At 33.0% G+C, this 14,590-nt stretch overlaps 1 long non-coding RNA gene across 1 annotated transcript; it reads right to left on the reverse strand.

Moving 5' to 3' along the window:
• Positions 1-7,820: 7,820 nt before the first annotated feature.
• Positions 7,821-12,871, reverse strand: LOC143070674 (uncharacterized). The gene is made up of 4 exons (XR_012976638.1): positions 12,703-12,871; positions 11,065-11,126; positions 10,393-10,462; positions 7,821-10,051 (listed from the first exon to the last, which is right to left on the reverse strand). It is a non-coding gene; the product is annotated as an uncharacterized LOC143070674 (long non-coding RNA).
• Between the last annotated feature and the right edge of the window lie 1,719 nt (positions 12,872-14,590).

Raw genomic sequence — 14,590 nt, forward strand, 5'->3', positions numbered from 1 at the left:
ACGTTCGCTTCCGCCCAGCAAATCTGTACAACATTCTATATGATGTAAATCTCAGACAGTGCAATAGACACGTTTGCATTAAGTTTTGCATTAGTCAAGCAACCATTCGTTTAGCCTAGATTAATATAGAAATACCGAATTTAAATCTGCGGGCAATTTAGCACTCATTAGGGTTTTTTTTTTAAATGAAAATCTAACATTTACTATATATATAGAAAACCATGAGCCGTATTCCCTCTTCCTGAATGAAGATCTCAAATGCTATAAAGTGTGTAAGATGCTCCGATTTCATTAGCAAATTAGTACTTTGAGGTTGCTTTTATGAACTGTAGGCCTATTTTGATAGGTACAATTATGGAAGCAGCGCTGTTCGAGAACAATTGAATACGCACGTGATAGGTATGCTCGACCCAAATCTAAAGTGACAAGGGTTGTCAGTTTTCCTATTGAAGGTCGATGGTTCACTCCGCGCACTCCGGTTTCCTCTATACCAATAAAAACTTGCCACCACAAAAAAGCACAAAAGTTTTGAAAGTGGCGTTAAACACAAATTACTAGTAATCAATCAATCAATCAAATTATGCGATAACGATGTAGTATACATTTTGTAAATTTTGGACTATTGAAAGCATCAGGAGCAAATCGTGTAAGCATACTGCTTCTCTAATAGGCACCTATAGAGTTTTGAAATATCCGCTGTGCAGATTATTAAACCTGAAGTGTATTCATCACTTATCAAATGTCCCATCGACTGGAAATATGTTAAAGTAACTTCTGTATTTAAGAAAGACTCTCAAAGTGACTTTCAAAACAACAGATCAATGAATCTCATCGATAAGTGATATTTAGGCAGTCATAGAAAGGTGTGTTTTAAGCATATTCGTAGCTACTTACAGTACTTGCTAACCAGATTATTACACCCAACCAATCAGGTTTAAAGGGGACTCAGTTATTTGTCAATTTTTAATATTACAAATGAGTATATGAAGGCATAAGATTACGGGAAAGAAATTGTAGCATTTTTTTTTGCAATATAAGGAAGGCATTCGACAGAGTTTGGCATCAAGGCTTTTTCAGAAAATTGGAAACTATTGGCATAAAGGCATTATGGAATTGGTAAACAAATATTTTTCCGATAGAAAGCAAAGGATACTTATAATTAATTCATGTTTCCTCTGAGTGGGATACTATAAAGGCTCGAGTACCACAGGGATCGATCATGGGACTTCTGTTATTTCTTGTGTGTATCAATGATATCATAAATGATATGCACTCCACTATTATGTTTTGGCTGATGATACTTGTTTGTATTTGATAGTAGATGACCCCCTAGAATCAACAAACAACTTGAATCTCTTTAAATAAAAGAGAAGGGTTACGACTGGCTTAACATTTGTCTAAACTTTGAATTTTGTAGCTATCCGAAACACCCAGTAAACAAGAATATGTACACGTTCAGGACACCATTCCCCGCTCACACTATTATATAAGGTACTTATAATCTTTTTAAGGCCATACGATACAGTTACATAAGCAATCATTCCTTCTCTCTCTCATTTAAAAAATAATGTCCAAACTGCATGCATTTAAGGAATAATGCAGAATACTACGACAATAGTGTGATGGGTAGGCTAAATGTTATAAAAAATATAGACGTTTTCTTAGTCTTTTCTGAATTTCAATTTCATGTCGTTGGTGTTTGTTTAACCTATGAATATGATACAAGATTATACCGGTATTCTTTGCATTTAAAGAGATGTGGGGTGAGAAAGCATCAATTTTTGTAGATGCAGCTGCAGTTGTGTTCAACTGCCTGCATCAATGAAACTTTAAGGGCAATATAAGAACATAACTGGCAAATTCTTCTACATTTATAAATGTTGTCATGGAGATAAACGTTTCGTAGTGGACACTACGGTACCATTACCATGCAGTCGTTTATTACTCTTTTTAAATTATATTCGTACAAAAAAAATAACAAGGGTTAGTTTCATGTAATTTTCAATATATTTCTATCAACATAGAATAGGGTTGATGTCAACTACGTAAATTTTTGTCCACTACGAAACTCATCAAAATGTTTACTACGTAACATGAGTTGTACAATGTACCTTCATTTGTGAAGTACTGTCTAATCTTTATCGATACAAAATTGTTCTCCAATTCTGAAAAAAAATAGGCCTTTCCAGTATATAGAATAAAACAAACAAAAATGTCAATTGGAGACATTAAAATGCCACAAGATGTGCGTTTAGAAGCAGTTTTATAGTATGAAACAATATATAAATTATGAAAAATAAATCATTTGAACAGTGGTGGATAGTTGTCTCATTTGCAACCATACTTCATCTACACTACATGTCTTTATTTTCATATAAAATTTTTTTTGTGGAATACAAGGGCGGATATAGCCATTTCTAAACCATATGTCCCCATTAAAAAGTATTGATCGTATACAAAATTTAAGTGAAGCTTATAATCGAATATATTATACTAGGATACCAGGTTACTTCATTGCAATAGTTTTTAAAAATGACAAGAAAGTGGCTCTCTTTACTCAAGATTAGTTAAATTCACAACATATGTTGTAGTTGTTAGGTCATTATTTTGGATAAATGCGCCGTATGTCTATTTTGATAACTTGAATTGTTTGGTTACTGGCTCATTGACGGTTTCACCTCATATTCCTCTTTTGATATTATAATTGTAAATTTAATTCATTTTATTTTTCACAAATAGTACAGTAATAATTCCCACATGCTCTATCGTTCCAGAGACCATTTTCAAAGATCGATGTAGTAAGACAATCCTCATTTCCTGTAAATTCGTTAGGTTCACCGGGGTTCCAGAATGTTCCGTTTATTATATCTTTGGATGGTTGCCAACGCGAATCACCTTCAGTGACGTCATCTTTTCCGCCTAGCCAGTATATCCTTATTATATAAACAATATTTTCCAATGATTAAACGCCGTATTTTACGGTGGCAGAATGAGCCCATGAAGAAATTAATATGTTGTCTCTTAAGATAATATGTCGTTCCCTCAAAATGCTATGTCGTTCCCACGAGATAGTTATCTCGTTCCATCAAGATGCTATGTCGTTTCAACAAGATAGTTATCTCGTTCCCTCAAGATGCTATGTCGTTCCCACAGGCACAAGATGCTATGTCGTTTCAACAAGATAGATATCTCGTTCCCTCAAACTGTTCTGTTGTTCTCTCAAGATAGTTATCTCGTTCCCTTAAGATGCTATGTCGTTCCCACAAGATGCTATAATGTCGTTTCAACAAGATAGATATCTCGTTCCCTCAAAATGTTCTGTTGTTCTCTCAAGATTATTATCTCGTTCCCTAAAGATGCTATGTCGTTTCAACAAGATAGATATCTCGTTCCCTCAAAATGTTCTGTTGTTCTCTCAAGAAAGTTATCTCGTTCCCTCAAGATACTATGTTCGTAAATTTTACAGACGCCATCACGAGTTGGTTGACCGTTATGGAATAACCGTTTCACAAATGATATCGGATATGTTCCTTACGTCGTAACTACAATTCCCTTTCATGAATGTGTCCTACCGAATTAGACTATTTTAATACCGGATTAAAATTTTGTAATGATCACATAAGCAACACGACGGGTGCCACATGTGGAGCAGGATCTGCTTACCCTTCAGGAGCACCTGAGATCACCCCTAGTTTTTGTTGGGGTTCGTGTTGTTTATTTTTTAGTTTTCTATGTTGTGTCATGTTTACTATTGTTTTTCTGTTTGTCTTTTTCATTTTTAGCCATGGCGTTGTCAGTTTGTTTTAGATTTATGAGTTTGACTGTCCCTTTGGTATCTTTCGTCCCTCTTTTCCCTCAAGATACTATGTTGTTACCTCAAGATATTATGTCGATCCCTAAAGACATTATTTCGTTCCCACAGCATAGCAATAAAGTTTGAATAATATATCAATACAATTATATAACTATGTTTAGAGAACAACATAGTATCTTGTGGGAACGAAATAACTATCTTGATGAAACATCATAACATATTGAGGGAACAACATGATAGTATCTTGTGGGAACGAGATTACTATCTTGATGAAACAACATAACATCTTGAGTGAACGACATAGTATCTAGAGGGAACGATATTACAATCTCGTGGAAACGACATAGCATATTGAGGGAACGACATAGTATCTTTTGGGAACGACATAGTATCTTTTGGGAACGAGATAACTATCTTGTGTGAACGAGATAACTATCTTGTGTGAACGAGATAACTATTTTGTATGAACGAGACAACTATCTTGTGTGAACGACGTTGCATCTTGAGGGAACGACAAAGCATCTTGAGTGAACGACAGAGTATCTTGAGGGAACACATTTTTTTTGTATTTCATGGCCGCATTCTGCCACCGTTTTTAATCTCAAAAGTTTGCCCATTACTCCCTATAGTTTTAAATCCGATATAATACCTAAAATAATAACCGAACAGAAGATGAAACGCACTGCCATAGCTACTATCTAGTAAGCATTAATAAAAGAGCTTAAATAATTATCCTTTTTAAACTAATAATGATTGGTCTGAAATTGTTTAAATATTTCATGAAAGAAATCAAACTTTCAATATTGAGTAATTTCTGAAATTGTATAATTCATTTTTTAAAGGAAGATATGTTTTCTATTTAAAAAAAAACCATGAAAGTCTCCTAGAGTGTCACGTTTTTTATTGGATACACTACCGTTGAGTGACAATGAATAGGCTCTGGATTTGAAATTTCAACGGAAAACATCAAAAAGGAAGCGTTACAATGCGTACGTTTCTAATGGAAACAATTTTTTTTCGACGGTCAGTTAGATTTTTGTTTGGTATAAACGGAAATGATCAATCTAACGGATGTTTATGAAATGTGCGAAGTTGATATACCCATTAGAACAAAAAATATAAACAAAAAGATGCAATTAAATGTTATACAGTAACTCTGGTGATAGAGAGAATTTAATATTCTTCAGAAAGAAGTACAAAAATGTATAATAATTGTGCCACGTGGGACAGAAATTGATATTATGCAAATGCAAATCAAAAAGTCTGTTAACCTACTTCGGGTTGAACCAATCTCTATGGAAAGTCTGTAAATGTTTGAAAACTGAGTTGCTATAGGAACCCTTCAAAACAATCCAACATTCATCTTCTTTTTCGTATATATGCATGTTCCAAAATCAAACCAAGTCTTATATACATGTACATGTATACACGTACTTGCATAAAGGTCGATGCAGCTCTTGTTTTATTGTATTTTAAAAAAAAACTGTCTTACAAATTGTTTAATTTGAAACTATGTTTTATGTCAATAAATCTTCCGTTTTATATAAAATTTACAGGAGTAACCGAATTTATGTTTAATCAATAAACTGTTTTAATCCGTTCAACTGTACATGTTATATATAGACTTTGAAATTATGAATTGGATGCACAATGCAATCAATCACGATGTTACTTTGTCTTTCCCCTGTGGAGCAGAATATAGAATCCCGGCCGGGGAAGAACAAAAATTTGCTTCTACAAATTTACAGATCTAACATTGTTTGGTTGTTAATCATACGAATGATATATACAGAATATGTTTACAGCCTTGTATCACAATCACTGGTGATCCGATGGATCAAATCTGTCATAGAGTTGTCACTGGTTCCGACGTACTTATGTAATTTACGGCTTATTCTTTTTAGAACTATTTTTTATGACTTTGTATAAAGACTATTTCTTATAATACGGATAAAAACGTTTTGATGATGAACATAATTAATATTTGTAAAATACGTTTTCATACAGCATTCTAATTGGTTAAACTCTGGTTTTTCATCTTCTTCTGGTCGCTAAACCGAAACCACGGCGTTGAAATTTGGTTGACGCCGACCATTTGCCAAATGCCAAATCAAGCACTCTGGCATTATGACGTAATGCTTATTACGTGACTCTGTACTTTAAAAGATCCCGTCAGTATGTTATTGTTCTATTATATGTCATTATGTTATTCTATTATAAATTTGAAAATAATTTGAACGACAAACGACAAAATTATCTACTCGCTTAAGGATTTAACCATATGTGGATTCTTAAAAATTCTAAAGAACTTCTGGACAATTTTAAATCTCAGTCTATTTCTGAAATTAATTCTAACAAAACTTTTGATTTTTTAACCCTGTATACCACCATTCGCAATGTGAAATTATAATTGTTTTGAATAAACATTGAATGACAAAATGTCTTCCTATGTGACGTTTACGTCAGACACGTGAATCAATGATGTTTTTTAAATATTATAGATGCTTTTGTGCTTTCTTTGTTTTGAGCCTGTTAGAGATTGTAACTCAGTGATGACTGCTGTACCCATATTTTGACTTTTATTTATTATGTCTGTTTTGTTCATGCATCGTTGTAAGTATATCTGAATTTGATGTGACTGTGATATAAGTGAGAGGTTTAGCGCTATAAAACAAGGTTCAATCCACAATTTTCTACATTTGAAAATGCCTGTACCAAGTCAGGAATATGACAGTTGTTGTAAATTCGTTTGATGTGTTTGTCATTTGATTTTTCCATTTGATTAGGGACTTTACGATTTAATTTTCCTCGAAGTTTAGTATTTTTGTGATTTTACTTATTTTTAAGTTACGTTAGAATTTCGTTGGCCTTTGACAGATGTTATCTTCTCTTATCCCTAAGGGAGCTACCATTTGATATCTAGGGGGGGGGGGGGGGGGGGCTAGGATGAAATTTGAAAAGGCAGGACAGGATTTTGAGTAAGAAAAAAAAGGCAGCATGAGTAACTTGGCAAAAAAAAAAGGCAGGATGACAATTGTTGTAAAAAAGTCAGGATAAGCTAAGAAAAAAAAGGCAGGACCGAATAGACTGAAAAATAAAAAGGCAGGACAGAGATTACAACTAAAAAAAAAGGCAGGACACAATTTTTCATCCTACCAGCAGCAAGAGGGTTAACTTCTTTATTGAGGTTCAGATGCCGTTGCCGATGTTAACTAGAATGATTCTAGTGGCCAATCTGTCTTTAAGGGTCGTGCATCGTTGTTATAAGTCATAAAATGATTAGTTAGGAATTTAAAGCATGAAAGCCTTAAAAGTGTATATAATGGGTTTTTCCCGTTTGCTATTTGTAGTAATTATTTATAGATGGGAACTAGTATAACTAGTTCGGATACTGGTTCTGTAACAGTATGTATTATTTATAAATTTGATGTAAGGTGCATAAGCTTAAGGCACGAGGAAAGTTTTGGCGGTTTTTACGGGTGGGGTTTAATGGTACAAATGTACTATATAAAGTTTGACATTTAAACGTATTAGTATTGAAGGTGCTCGCAGTTACTTCGAACTGAAGTTGGTCACATAGGTATATATGCAGTTGCTGCTATGTTTATTGTACGTACAGGCGTTGGAGGTATTAGCCGAGGAAAAAAGAAACGATGCGAAAGAGGAACAATGTTTAATATAGTTTCATGTATTTATATATTGTTTCAATCGAAGAAATATGTACAATAAAGTAAAATAAAATATTGTATCGCAAGAGAAAATAAGATGTTACTGCGAGCAACTAATCCTATATCTGTGTTTGTCTTGTTTATAGCCTATTAAATTTAGAGATTAAATACTCTAAATTCGGACGAGCAGGGCGAGGGACAATTTAACTCATTAGTTTAAGTGCCGAAAACTGATCAGATCTTCTGTCATTGACATGAAATATGATCTTGTTCTATAAAAACAAAATAGAAAAACATTTCATACTTTATTCACATAATTATTTATTAATATATACATTCATGATTGAAACAAAATAGAACAAAATACAATATTGAATACTACTGTTACAGATTGAGAACAAATCTACGTTAGTTGATAAGTAATCTGATTCTATCTTTGATGTTATTTTAGATATTTCATCTATGGTAAATGGGTTGTTTTACATGCCACCTCTACACTATATATATATATATGCTTGTCACTCATATTTTTTGTCCATTCTATTTGTGTTTCAGCTCTTTTTGTCTTTGCTTGCTGCTTCGAGCAGATTGAGGAAGTTGCTTATCACAGGACATTTAGAATTGAAGACAAATCCGTATAACAACTGTTTTACTTGAGATGGCCTAACTGGTTTACGAGTGCACATCTTCTATTGACAGAGTGCATCTCAGAACCAGAATGTCATTGTTTAAGGATCTAGTTAAATTACCTAAATTTGTCAGGCTAAAATGCTGTAACAGGTATTTTTATAATCATGAACGTTTCCTGCTGTACTGGTTAATTCTGGTATTTAGTGTTTTCGGTTTTGGTGTTTTAGGTGGCATAGGAACATATTTTGTTTCAATTTCGCTTTCCAAACCGATGTTTGTAACCTGCCAATCAGAAAAAGGAGATTGGTTTGTCGCATATTGACAATCATTCCCGGTACCACCTTCGCTTTGTACAATTGTAGTATCTTGGTCGAATACCTTGTCAAAATTTTCTTCTGCAGCATATTTATTTGCGACTTTTATATCCAGCTTTGTACGATGCTGGTTGAATTCTGGGCAGTTATCCGATTTTTCCGTTTCTGTTTGTTTTCCGGTATTGCTTACTTGCTTTCTTAATGTTAAGTACCTTTCATAGATAACTTTACTAACTTTGTCACCTGGCCCTTTAGGTATAAAGCAATCTTTAGTTGAATCTTTTTGAAGCTTTGAATATCTGTAATTTCTCTCACGGGGTACAGAAATCCAGCTCATCTTATCCATGGCTAATTCTGAATTTACGTTTGATATGTCATTGGAAGCTGATGTCCCTGCAATCGTTCGCAAAGCTGACTTAGGCCTTGGTCTCATTGACATGACTTTGGTTTTCTCTTTCTTTTCATTCCTGTCCTTATTTATGTTTAATGTCCTTTTTATGTTTTGAGGTAGCATCTTTAACGGTTGGAGAATTTTTGGTGGAATAACAGGGCAATTAGATACCTTGCAATTTTGCTTTTGACCCGGCAACAACGGTGGAAGTTTTAGAGGCTCCCAGCATGATGTTATCTTCTTGTTTGGTGATTTTATTGGAGCAGAATATGATTCGTCCACGTTGTTTATGTTTGGTAACAGTGCTGGTGGTTTGAGCTGAGTCGAGGAGTATTCATTCATGTATTTCATTTTGGTTGGTAGCAGTGGCGGAAGTTTCGGTTGAGTTGAGGAGGATTCATCTGTGTGTTTTGTTGGTTTGTTTGCTAAAAGTGGCGGAAGTTTGAGTTGAGTTGCTGAGGATTCGTTCATGTGTTTCATTTTCTTGTAAGGTAACTGTTTCACGGGAATCGGAATCTTAGACTTCTGAGATTGTTTATGCAACTCGTGTGTAAGCCCCTCCTTTCTTACATCATTTTCATTTCGTTTGCTATTTTCTTCAAATGCATACAACTGACATTCTATATCAAGTTCGTGGTTTTCAAAGCTAAGTACTGATTCAGACCTATAGCAAGTACAATGAGGGTCGAAACATTTCCCGGTAAAGCATTCATCCAATTCAAATCTATCTTCATAAATTGGTGTCATAATGTTTGCCCTGCCCAGTCTTCCCATGTATACATTTGTGTTTCCAATGCTGATAGTATTGGTCTCGATCAGACGTCTGGCATTCTTGTTAGCGAGCTCTTTTGAAGTAATAAGCAGTTCTTCGTTGAACATGTGATAATGATTGAGTTTTACATCAAGTATGAATTTTGAAAATGGATCTGGAACTCTTGATTGTTTACTTTTTTCAAATGAGTTAAAAATATGTTCCAGTGTATTCTGATAATCCAGAAGAAATTTTTGCTGATCTCTCAAGAAATTCAGTCGGTCTTGCATTGACCACTGTAAATGGTTCATGCATTTCTGCATAACATTCCTGTCAGCATGATGAAAATCGATATGTTGCTCGATTTCTTTCCTAGTTCTATTGTCCGATAGTTCGCTTGGTTGCATATTCTGTAGTTTGTTAATGGCTGTTTCGATGGCGTGCCCATTTTCTTCAACTAAGAACTTCCAGTTGGCAAGCAACCTAAAACAATATTTTGTTATTCTAATCATCGTAATTATAATTTAATGAATAGTTCTTGACATAAAAATTGGAATATTTTTTCATGGTTTACATGTATTCATTGAAACGTGTTTATAAAGTGATTATGACAAAAAACAGCATTCAGTGGCTACAAATACAAATCCATAAGAATATAGATTAACGATCCTAAAACTAGTACAATATATAATTTTTGACTGATAAAATTATATACGATATATTGCAGTACTTTATAATTATGATTTTATTTTATCTTTAAATATTTTGATATTGTCTCAAAGTCTATTCCTTTTTATGAAAAAATTAGTCTACATAAAACTTACTCTTTTCCTGTCTTCAATATCCTATCAAATGTTTCGCAATCTATCGTGGGGTTCTTGCTCCTTGACGTGCCTACAAAAATACATATATTTGTGTTAGGAATGAATGCAGTGTGATAATTGAATTAATAAAAATTGTAAAGAATATACAATAAAAAGCAGTTGAAAAAAATACATGAACAAGTAAATTGAAAGTACATAAGACCTTTGAAAAAACCTCCCTGTTGCCGTAGGCAAGTCGGAAGTTCTTCGTTTGTTTGAGGAGAAATCATTCCGTCATACACTGTAATAGCCTTTATTTCGGAAAAATCGTTGGTTTTGTTTTATCGAAATTTTAGTGAGAATATCAACAAGACAGCAATCCAACACATAACCTCCAAACAAAAATAAAAACTTGTGTTCTCTTGTTATGATTTTTTTTGCCCATTTAACCATTAATACCTTAATTTCAAGTATATCTCCACAACTATAATCACACAAGGAAAACAATTTTGTCGAAAAGTATAGTTTCAGCTTAATTATTAAACAAAAAAGGTTCAGGCAACAATACCGATTTTAAAACAACAGTAAATATATGTTCTAATGTTCTTTTTTTTTTAAAGTCATTTGTTTAAAAAGACGGTATATATGACCCAAAATATCTAAGAATAAACATAAAGCGCGTTTTCAACTTACTTCTTTCTGGTGTCTTGTTGGTCCAACATTGAACCTTAGGATTAGTATTTTCTACCTGATCACTAAAAAAGAAAAATAATAAGTATTTTCCAAATTGATTGAAATTAGTCAAGTTTAGTCAGATTATACCTAAAACAATGGTTTGATACATTCACAAAGACATGAATGTATATCTTATGGACGAATGTGTTCATCGTACAAGGATGTCTCACTCGCACTATCATTTTCTATGTTTAATGGACCGTGAAATTGGGGTAAAAACTATTATTTGGCATTAAAATTAGAAAGATCATATCATAGACAAGACAAGACAATATTTTATTTGAGTCTCACCTCTTATAAAACATTTACATAATATTACAATTTCGCATATAAAACAAGAGCCACTCTATCATAGGGAAGATGAGTACTAAGTTTCAAGTTGATTGGTCTTCAACTTCATCAAGAACTACCTTGACCAAAAACTTTAACATGAAGCGGGACAGACGGAGGGACGATCGAACGAACGCAGAGACCAGAAAACATAATGCCCCTCTACTATCGTAAGTGGTGCATTCAAAAAAAAAATGTGGTTTTATTGCCAGTAAGACAGCTCTCCACAAGAGAATTTTCAACTGTAGGTCACCGAAAGGTCTTCAACAATGAGTTACATCCATACCGCATAGTCAACTATAAAAGGCCCCGAAATGACAAATATGAAATGTTAAAACCAGAAAACTAACGGTTTGATTTATGTACAAAATAATGAACGAAAATCAAATATGAACAGGCTTCTTAATTGGGACAGACACATACAAAATTTGACGGGATAATCTATTTTGAAGGCACGGTCGCCAATACCCGATTACTTTCCGTAACAAACAATCGTACTGCTGAATTTTGTCTACGTTTCCAACTGCCTTTACAATACAATAGATTTAGACAACAGTGTACAGCATATTTAATTCGTGTTACATGTATATATACCTATTACATCTGCAGTACCAACAGTCAGTAATAGGGGGTGGTTTATCTTAAGAATATAACATATCACGTGTATTTTTTTTAATTTGGGATCGGAAGATATCATGATATATAAGTATCGAAGTATTGCAAGACAAGTTTAAATCAAACCAAATTTCGAACACGGTCTTTTCGTTGATGGATGGAGAACTATCTTGAGAAACAGCAATCATATTTTAATATGCTGTGTAAGACTGTTGTGCGGAACATGCATTAAATATTTTATTAATTTTAAAATCAAACTTTGGCCATAATGCATCCGATATTTTTTTTAATTTTAAGCTAATTATAAGCTTACACTTATGTTTCACCTTCTATTTAACTGTTTTGTTCTAGCAACATCTGACGAATACCATAAAGGGAAATGTTTGGTGTAGTTTTATATTTTTTCATGCACACACTCTTAACTGACAATTGTATCTTATAATATATAACAAGTCCTCTGTACTAAAGATATTGATACAAATGTAGCTTGAAAACACACTTCGGACATCTAGTGTTGTCGTCTTTCTATCTTCATATTTCCGCACTCAGTTACAACTTTGACTATTACGTGCCTTCAATAATGATCACAATTGATACTATAGGACGTTATATAAAATAAATATTAACTTAAATAAAGCTAAATATGCATACCGATTCTTCTTCATTTTTTCCTTCTGTAATTCTTGTATAGTATAATACACTGACAGAAATAATTCGATTATGTTGGCTTCTTGTAAAATAACATCAAACGGTCATGGTACAGATGGAATTCTGTAGTGAGGGGAGGTGCCGTCACATTGACAACGTCTCTTCAATTGATCGGGTCTTCAATTGTGACGTAAACTTCCGCCCAGCTTATCCATTCTACATGCTGTAAATCTCAGACAGTGCAATACACACGTTTGAATTTAGTTTTGCGTTAGTCAAGCAATCATTTGTTTAGCCTAGATTAATGTGGAAATACCGAGTTTAAATCTGTGGACAATTCAACGATCATTAGTTTTTTTTTAAATGAAATCTAACATTTACTAGAAAACCATGAACCGTATTCCTTCTTCCAGAATACAGTGAAAGTTGTGCTATATAACAACCAACTATGAACCGTAGTAGGCATATTAAACTTTTTGAAGATCTCAAATACCAAAAAAAGTGCATGATGGCACGATTTCATCAGAAATTAAATACTCAGGGCTTGCTTTTATGAATAGTAAGTATTATTTGGGATAAAATAGATTATTTCTTATGCAGCAGAAATACTGCAATCTGATTGGTTAATAACCCCGGTGTAAATAACACCCCACCCTTGTTCACCCGGGGATAAATAAAATTTTGCCAAAAAAAATTTACAAATAAAATTTTGACAAAAATTTTAAATATTAAAATTTTGCCAAAAAAAAAAAATATAAAAAAAAATAAAATTTTACCAAATAAAAAAAATAAAAAAATAAAATAAAAGTAAAAAAAAAAATAAAAAAGAAATAAAAATAAAATTTGAAGAGAAAATAAAAAAAAATAAAATAAAAAAAAAATATTTTCAATTTTTTGTTTCCCCAACAATTCAAAAGAACAAGAAAAATTCGGAATTTACCCTAAAATAAAGAAAAAAAGTAGTTGACAATGCACAGCAAGTTCGCCATTGAAATATTGTTAAACTGGAAATTTTCCATTACCATTTTTCAATTATTACATCCTGGTTTAAAAATGAGTAATAGAATTGTTCATAAGAAATAAATTCGTTATCTTGGTGTAATCAGGGGTGTACGGAATTTTACACCGTTGTTGAAAATTCATACACCCATTCGGCTGCGCCTCAGGGTGTATGAATTTTCAACAACGGTGTAAAATTCTGTACACCCCTGATTACACCAAGATAACTAATAATAACTCTTTTCAAGACAATTGATAAAACACTTTTTTTAAATTTTGAATGATTCTAAAACTTTGGTTACGTTTATAGATATTTCATATCTTTTGGACAGTTTTGTGGTGTTTCGTAAATTATACTAATTATAATTTACGAAACAACACAAATTTTGAAAACTTTCCAAAAAATATGAAATATCTGTTTTAACCTATTGCATCTTTCGCTGTTAAAAATTGTGTATTTCATATATTTTTGTTTGTTTACTTCGAAATTATTTTTTAATAAGAATCTGTAAAATAACCCTTTTCGGACCTTACACTTAAGGCTCCGCCTACTTTTTAGAACTAGCACGGGCTTCAGAAACAGCGGGTAGTCCGTTTGAAAAGATTTTTCGACAGCGATGGATGCATCTTTACATTGGTGACGAAAGGATGTTCTGGATAAGGACACAAGAAACTTCTAGTACAGATTTCTGATATTTTGGAAGATTGCTGCAATCCCAAACTTACGTACAATTGAACTGCAAAGGGTAGTATAGGTTTTTTTAATTTTATTATTTGTTTTCAAAATGTTCGAAATGTTTTATTTTTTTTACATTAATTAATGCTTTTGAGGAGTTAATTTCACAAGAATCTGTCTGAGAGTTTGTATGAATTATTCCACGTTTAACTTGAA

Source organism: Mytilus galloprovincialis, chromosome 4 (assembly GCF_965363235.1).
Source record: "Mytilus galloprovincialis chromosome 4, xbMytGall1.hap1.1, whole genome shotgun sequence".
NCBI lineage: Eukaryota > Metazoa > Mollusca > Bivalvia > Mytilida > Mytilidae > Mytilus > Mytilus galloprovincialis.